General features: G+C 36.7%; 1 long non-coding RNA gene across 1 annotated transcript; it reads right to left on the bottom strand.

Annotated features, from left to right (window-relative positions):
• Positions 1–5,042: 5,042 nt before the first annotated feature.
• On the bottom strand, positions 5,043–7,009 carry LOC140036002 (uncharacterized). Its single transcript, XR_011839898.1, has 2 exons — positions 6,606–7,009; positions 5,043–5,363 (listed from the first exon to the last, which is right to left on the bottom strand). It is a non-coding gene; the product is annotated as an uncharacterized lncRNA (long non-coding RNA).
• Positions 7,010–8,174: the final 1,165 nt, after the last annotated feature.

Here is an 8,174-nt window from a genome sequence, read left to right as displayed (position 1 = left end):
AAGGGAATCTAAATAGGATTTTTCTTAAATTTTCGAGTAATTGCAAACATAGTTACACAAAGAAACCCCACCATTACACGGTCACATAGCCGAGTTTTGAGAAATAGTGTAAACATGAGTGCACATCCTGAATCATCCGATAGGTCTGCAACAACACCATCAGTCGACCTTTGTGGTGTACAACATGATCCCTTACCTGCTAGTCAACTTGAACCGCAACCGCTACCCCTACCCTATATTTAAACCTCTTTTGCGCCACATTTTGCAAATCCACCTGAGGAACCTTTCACATATCTCACTCATGGCCTACCACATACCTATACATCCAATATCCACATCAATCCTCCTCACATTCAAGTTCCTCAAAAATTATCCACCTGTTGGACCATTGATTTTCTCCCATCCAAACGGAATTTCAATAAACTTGGGGAATTGTCTTTGGTTAAAATCCATAAAAATCATTCATGCGTGTGTCTTTTGTTTAACTATGTTTTTGTAAATAGTTTTGAATTAAATAGTTTTTGAAGACACGTCTTGTTTAACAAGTAACATGCTATTAAGTTTGGTTGCATCTTGAAATTCAATAAATGTACAGTTTTATATATACCGTGTTACTTACGCATTCTTTTCCGATGGCCAAGAATAAAATCCTTTGACCCTTTGGATATCATTGTTCCGAAATTTGATGACAACAATCTCGATATCTCACGAATGTGAATTTGGATTCCAAAATGAGAGGAGTAGTGAAGAGACATCTGAAAATATTTCAAAGAGGCCCGAATGGTATGAGAAGAAACTCAAACCGAATTGGATCAAACTTAAGGAGATAGAAATCAGTGGTCACTTGATAAGAAACAGCTAAATGCAGTCTATCATGGTCAATGTTATCAAAAGTGTTGGCCCGTGCTTACCATAAAAGGGTCAAATCATGACTATTGAAACGAGGAGACAAAGCGTTGAGATAGTTTTTGTTGGTGCAAGATGAGGCCAAAAGAAGACTTTGTCCCAAATTGGCAAGGTTCTTTTATTGTAAAAAAGGTATTGCCTGGTGGAGCACTTGTTCTCGCAGAAATGGACGGACAAATTTTTCCTCAGCCGATCAGATCAGATATGTGTAAGAAATCCTTCATATGAAAAATGAAAGTTTCCTTTCAGAGTTAATGCGAAGAATGGAATGAAAGTCAGGCTTTTTTCTTTTCCAATTAGACATTCTATCTCTAGTTATCCCTTTTGAACTTTCAGAGTAAATTATTTCGTTTGGCAACTCCTGAGAATCGCAAACTCCACACTGGGGCAAGTTTGAGTTGAAAAGGGAAAAAGAAAAAAAAAAGAAACCTCAAGAGGTGAAAAGTGATAGAGGAACAAAAGGAAAGGAAATGAACAAAAGAAAATCTCAGTTAAAAATAAACTGGAGCAAATTTTGAAAATTTCAAAAGATGAATGAAAACAAAGAAGAAAAGAGAAAATGAAAAAAAAAAAGAACCTCAGTTGAGAATAAACTGGGCCAAGTTTTGATTTAATCCTAAAATAGGGCTGACGCAACAATGCGATCTCCGATCAGTTAAACTACTTTTGAAATCCGCCTTAAAACCTTAACTTTTTTTTAGCACCTCACCTGACCATATTACAAAAACTAAAAGTCCTGACTTCCGTTCTTTACGTCACCTCTTTTAAGGAAATTTGCTAAGTCACATGGCAAATGATGTCAATACGCCTTCACCAATTTTGTAGGGGAAGGATTGTCGCACTGATGCCATCATTTCTTAAAACACATTTTTGAGTTGATAAAAGCTATCGACAAGATTGGTTCATTAGTGAAAAAGAAAAGAAAGAAGAGAAAAAAAGAGAGAGAAAGAATAAAAAGAAAAGAGAAATGAAAAACGAAAAATGAGAAAAAAAAAAGGTGGCATGGTAGCCTTAGTGTAAAACCCAAAAGAGCGCTAAGGTAGGGTTTTAAAAGGAGAAGTGAGCTTGGATTTGAAAGGTTGGTGGCTCAGTTCATTGAAATTTCTCTTTACATTGTGGATCTGTTGCCAAGCATTAAATTCCGAAGGAACGATATCTAAGGGTCAAATGTGGCATTTTGTTCGAGAATCAAAGTGTTTTGGTTCATCAAAGATAAACTTTTGAGTGTACATGTTCATTTCTCTAAAATTAATTTTCTATCAATAAAGGTAAATCGTTGCTTTCATGTTACTAGGATTTCCATCATTTTGTGTAAATAAATATTCTTTCAAGAGTTTTATGGTCTCATTTATCTCATTGGATTTATCAAATGGCAATCCCTAGGATTTGTTGAAGTTGTCTGGATACCAAATGTCATATTTGATGAGCATTGGAAGTTAAGAAGATTTGAAGTTGTTTACAGAACAAAGTTGAGTTTCACTACATCGAGGATTTATCAAGTGGCAATCCCCGTGATCTATTGAAATTGCCTGCATACCAAGTGTTTTGTTAGTATTGAAAGTTGAGGAAATTTGACATAGTTCTCAGAATAAAGATTAAGTTCTCACTACATCGGGGAAGAACGTCCAAATACCCATGTTTACATGTTTTTCGAAAGTTAGACATGTCGAATGGTGGTGGCATTATTTGTTTTTTCTCTTGTAAGTACATACGTGTTTCGAATAACAAAACTCGGGCAAATTTTTTATATAATGGTGGAATGTTGTCCAAGAATTGGATATTCATAATTTAGACCGTGGAAGAAGTATGAATCAAAGTGACAAGGAGGAGCAACAATGCCATAATGCAAAGCAAATGATAGATTGCATAATAATTGGTTGAAATTGGGGCAGAAAATTGTGAAAAAATTCTCTAAAGTATTCAAAAACATTTCCATGCATTAATACTTTTTTCTTGACAAAAAAATCAAATTTAATTTCTAGTTGGTGAAGTCTCAGCGTCCGCCGCGCACTCTTTTATCCTCATTCTTGAAAAATCAAATTTAATTTCTTGTTGGTGAAGTCTCAGCGTCCGCCGCGCACCCTTCTACCCCCCTTCTTGACAAAAGAAATTTAATTTCTTATTGAAGAATCATCATAGCAGGATCAGGTATTATCCCACTGACAAATGGAATGGCAGGTTCGAGTATTATCCCACCGACCAATAGAATGGCAGATTCGAGTATTATCCACTGACCGATGCTATGACAGGCTCGGGTAATATCCCACTAATCAATGGTATGGCAAGTTAGGATATTATTCCACTGACCAATGGAATGGCAGGTTCGGGTATTATCCCACTGACCAATTGAATGACAGATTCAGGTATTATCCACTGGCCGATGCTATTACAGGCTCGGGTAATATCCCACTGATCAATGGCACGGCAGGTTCGGATATTATCCTACTGACCAATTGAATGGCAGGTTCGAGTATTATCCACTGGCTGTCGCGCCCCATTTTTGATAAATAAATAAAATGGTTTAAAAATGTATTTTTTGATTTAATTTGTGATTTGGAAAATGAATTGTGATTTAAAAGAAAAATGGGTCTAAATGGGGGTTTGAGAATGCGACGATTTGACCCAAAATTATAGTTTAAAAAGGGTTTTTTGAAATAAAAATTGGAGTCGCCACTTGGTAATGAGTTAAGGTGTACCAAGTCACCAAAAAATGAATTTTTAAAGGAAAAATAGGAAAAAGTAGTAAGAAACCCCTTTTAAACGACTCCTAATCCACGTAAACCAAAGAAAAAGGTTCGGGAGTCACATTTGACAAAGGGGAAGGCAAGGATAAAATCCAAGGCACCCCTTTGACCTAGCCAAGGCTAGTTTGCATGATTTAATCAAAGATTTTCTTGTTTTAACCAAAAAATTTATTACATTTGGATGCACTACATGAATGCAAACCCTAGACCTAGGGGTATTGGGGGAAATTTCTCTTCAAAGGTTGAGTGGTGCCAATCACATTAATTGTGAAGCCCAATAACGATCCTTTGAAGAAGTCACGAATAATGCGAGTGAGATGCAAATGAATGAAATGCATGTATGCAATGTGAAGGCATGAGTTTGAAAAAATAATAAAAGACAATAATGTGTAAGTGAGAGTGTGCACGTGAGTGGGCAAGGTGAGGTATGTGAAATGATAATATGAAGTGCATGTGTGCAAGTGATGATAAAAGTGTTCGTGTGCAAGTGAAGAAACATAAAGGTGTACGTGTGCAAAATGGGAGGAAAAATGAAAGTGTGATGAGGGTATAAAATGGTAGAGTGGATTTAAAAATGCATGAGCCTAGGGAATTCATGCATATTGGGTACGGGGAGACCTAAATCGTGACTCAATTTGCCCTTTTATAGAGGGAATACAAGCGTGCTAAGGCTTAGAAAAAGCCACACTCGTCTATATCCCATATTTAAGGGGACTCTCAAGCAAATGAACCCTATAACTAGCATGAAATGCAAAAATCCTAAAATGAAGGGAAAAGGGGTTCGAGGGGCATGTAAAATGATAAAACTAAAAAGAATGCATGACATGTAATGAACATGCAAACATGTACTAACGAGGGGAAATCCCTAAGGGTCTAGCGTTGGACTAGCCCATTCTATGAATTCCGACTAGTGTTGGACTAGCGGAAACGTACATTCATCCATCACATTTATTCAGGCTATGGAAAGCGAGTAGACATGTCGATCACATAGCACATAACACTTAGCATGCATATCTAAATACCAAAACCTAAGAAAACGATTAAACATATAGCACATAGACATGCAAGACACATAAGGTGATTAAGGCCCTAACTATTACATTTGCTAGCTAGGCACAAGTCTTCAACAGCTCTTCATCGAATGCTCCTCCAAACCCTATCTATTACAAGCCAAGAGGTGTACACATACCCCATAAAGAATAACTTAAATAAAAAGCAAAAATAAATGACATAAATAAAAGAAATTAAAGAAAGGCTAGGAAAGCAAAGTAGACATGTAGTTCTCACGTAGCACGTTGGTTCACATAGGAGAGACAAAAAAGATAAAAGAAGTTATACCTCCCTTGAGTTGGAGCTCTAACGTAGTGAAATTACTAATTTACCCTCCAAAAATAATAAAAGGGTCAAGGTACCGATTTATTTGTAAAAATTAAAGAAAACATGCAAACACGGGCTCACATGGTCATAAAGCTCTTAAATTCATGCATGAAGTGCAATTTAAACAAAGCATAGTAATTAATTGAAGCAAACAAGCAATAAAGCTGTAAAAATAAAACTACCAAGGACCAAAATGAAGAGATTATTCAATTGGTTGGGTCATAGTGGAACAAGGGGAGACTTGGGGGGTTGGAATGCAATTTTCTGGAAATTATTTCATGCAGCTCATGCAATCCACGTAGAAAGCTTTCTGCAATTTTTCAGCTAACATCTTTGCTGCAGTTTCAAATTCCAAACGCAAGTTTCAATTTGCATGCTCAATTTTGATCTAAACTTTACCCACCAAACATCAAAGCTCTAACCCAGCAACCGAATATGGAACTTTAACATCTAAACAATCAAAACATAGAAAGAAACTCATGGATTCTGCAAACTCACGGCTATGCAGTCTCATTCAATCTCTTACCTATTTGACCGAATCTATATTCATGCAAATAACCCAAGTATATCTCTACTCAAATCAAAATGCAGAGATTTGAAGCAAAGGTAGGAGTAGGATCAAACAGGTTTTTGAACTCAAAAATGCAACAAAAATGATCTTGACAAAATGCTAACTTTGAGGAAACAAGATTTTCTACAATTTTTCCCAGCCGAGGCCTTTTTCTCTATCGTGCAAGCCAGATTTTTAATTCTAATACAAAGCTTTGATTAGATATTTCTCAACCCAATATCATAACTCTAACTAAGCAACAAGCTACTTAACTTTAAACTCCAAACAAGCAAGAACAATAAAGGAACTGATGCATCACAGAAATTCTGGACAAGACATTCATGTAGAATGGTTTAACAATCTGGAATTCATTTTCCAGCAAAGTATTCGGCCATAGCTCATGCATTTCAGACTTCCAAACTAACGAAAATCATGCAACTTATGCCTTTTATTTTTTAACCAAGGACTAAATACACACAAGAACAAGCAACAGCAAAAGGCAGCAAACCCACGAAGCTTTGATGTGCTCCTGAGTTCATTCTCAGCAAGCATCGCACGAATTAAGCAAGCAAAGCAACTAACCATATCATGAACTCCAACCAAACTTGCTAATGATGTACCAAGATAGACTTCCTATGTTTTCTTGCCTAAAACCCAAGTTAAAACAGAACCCAACTCTAGATCTACACATGCCAAAAAGTCAGAACAAAGAGCGTGCAAAGCTGGAAACTTTCTGCAACTATCCGACATGTGGCTTCAGATGCAGAAACGAATGAATCAGCCAAGGAAAAGTTATTTCCTTCTCAAAGTTAAAATCTTTACTACTAAACTACAGTCCGTAGCCTATTCCAGTTAACACCCCACCCAGCAGCAATATTGTACAAACACGAAAAAATAGCGACCCAGGAACTGATACATGTTCATCGCAGGATTTGAAGACATGTTCATTATACCAGTAGCCAAATTTTTCTACGTTTTTGTGTGTCCATTCTGATGATGTATGAGCAACTAAGGATACAAAAGATTACCTTTAACTTCTGGTGGAAACAGGAACACAGAGCGGATGAAAAGATTGCTTCCGTTGTAGAGGTTCGAAGCTGCAAATTCTCGCCGACGAAGATTCAAAACTAGTGACGGGCAGACTTAGAGCTGAACTTTGAAGGTCTTGTGGCCGTTTTTATGGAAGCTACTCAACACCAAAGTTGTCCTTTAATGATCAGAGAAGATGCAGAAAGCAAGAGATTCCCCAGAAGAGATCTCTCCGATGGAGAAAAGCGCACTGCAAGATGACGGAAATCCAGCCTTGTTCCAAAGGTTTGTGCAGAAAATTTTGTTTTCCTTCGTCTCTTTCCCCAGATTTTCTTTACTCTTCTCGCTTATTCCTCACTTGATTCTTCTTTCTTTCCTCAAACCCTCAGCCCGTAGTTACCTCTCTATCTCTGATCTTTCTTTGCTTTGTTTTCTCCCCATTTTCAGCCGCAAACCCTCACTCTCCCTTCGTAGCTCTCTGCCCAGTTTTCAGCCGTCAATCCTTTTTCCCCCCTTGCGGCTGTTGCTTTCTTTTTATATGGGATCCCCAGCCCTAAACCTCAGTCCTTTCCCTCATATTTGCAACTAAGGAGCTCCCCAAAATTCACTTGCAAGCTGCGGCAAAAACGCAGCTTGCATGCTGCGCGTTGGTTTTCTCTCTATTTTTTTTATTTTTTTTTATTTTTAAATACAGCATATAAATAATAATAATAATAACAAAAGGACAAAACCATGTAATAATAATAAAAACAACAAAAATGTCCATTTTTCAAATTTTCTTCTTTTTTCCTTTTTTTTTTCAAAATAACTTAATAAAAATAACTAAAGTGCAAAAAGGTTGAATTTAAAGAAATAAACATATTTTTGTGAACAAATTTTCCTCCTTTATTTTCTTTTTTTTTTATGATTTTTCCTTTTTTCTTTTTCATGATTTTTCTTCTTCTTTTCTTCTTTGTCATGATTTTTCTACGCTAAAACTTAAAAATAAAATAAAAACTAGAAACTAAACTAAAAAAAAAACTAAAAAGCAACCACGACAAATGAGAATAAAAAGTAAAAGAAATTACACCAAAAATTTGGTGTCTACACTGGCCGATGCTATGGCAGGCTCGGGTATTATCCCACTGATCAATAGTTTAGTAGGTTCTGGTATTATCTTACTGACCAATTGAATGGTAGGATCGGGTATTATCCCACTGACCAATGGAATGTTGGGATTGAATTTTATTCCACCAACTTCGACAGGACCGGGTTTAATTCTGCTGATCGTTTATATCGCGTTGGGTTTGGGATGTATCTCACCAACCTCGGCAAGTTTGGGTTGTATCCCACTGATCGTTTTTATTTTGTTGGGTTCAGGTTTTATCCCACCAATCTCGGCAGGACCGGGTTTAATCCCGCTGACCTTTTGTATCTTGTTAGAATCGATTTGTATCCCACCAATCTCAGCAGGACCGGATTTTATCCCGCTGACCGTTTCATGTTTTAATTTAAGGCAGAATAACTACAGGTAAGTATTTGGTGTTTAGATTTTTGTCTCAAGTTTCTTCAAAACTCAGACAAAGAGG

This window comes from Coffea arabica, chromosome 2c (genome assembly GCF_036785885.1).
Source record: "Coffea arabica cultivar ET-39 chromosome 2c, Coffea Arabica ET-39 HiFi, whole genome shotgun sequence".
Classification (NCBI taxonomy): Eukaryota; Viridiplantae; Streptophyta; class Magnoliopsida; order Gentianales; family Rubiaceae; genus Coffea; species Coffea arabica.
Note: the sequence above shows the minus strand (reverse complement) of the source record. Positions and strands in the feature narration are given on the sequence as shown.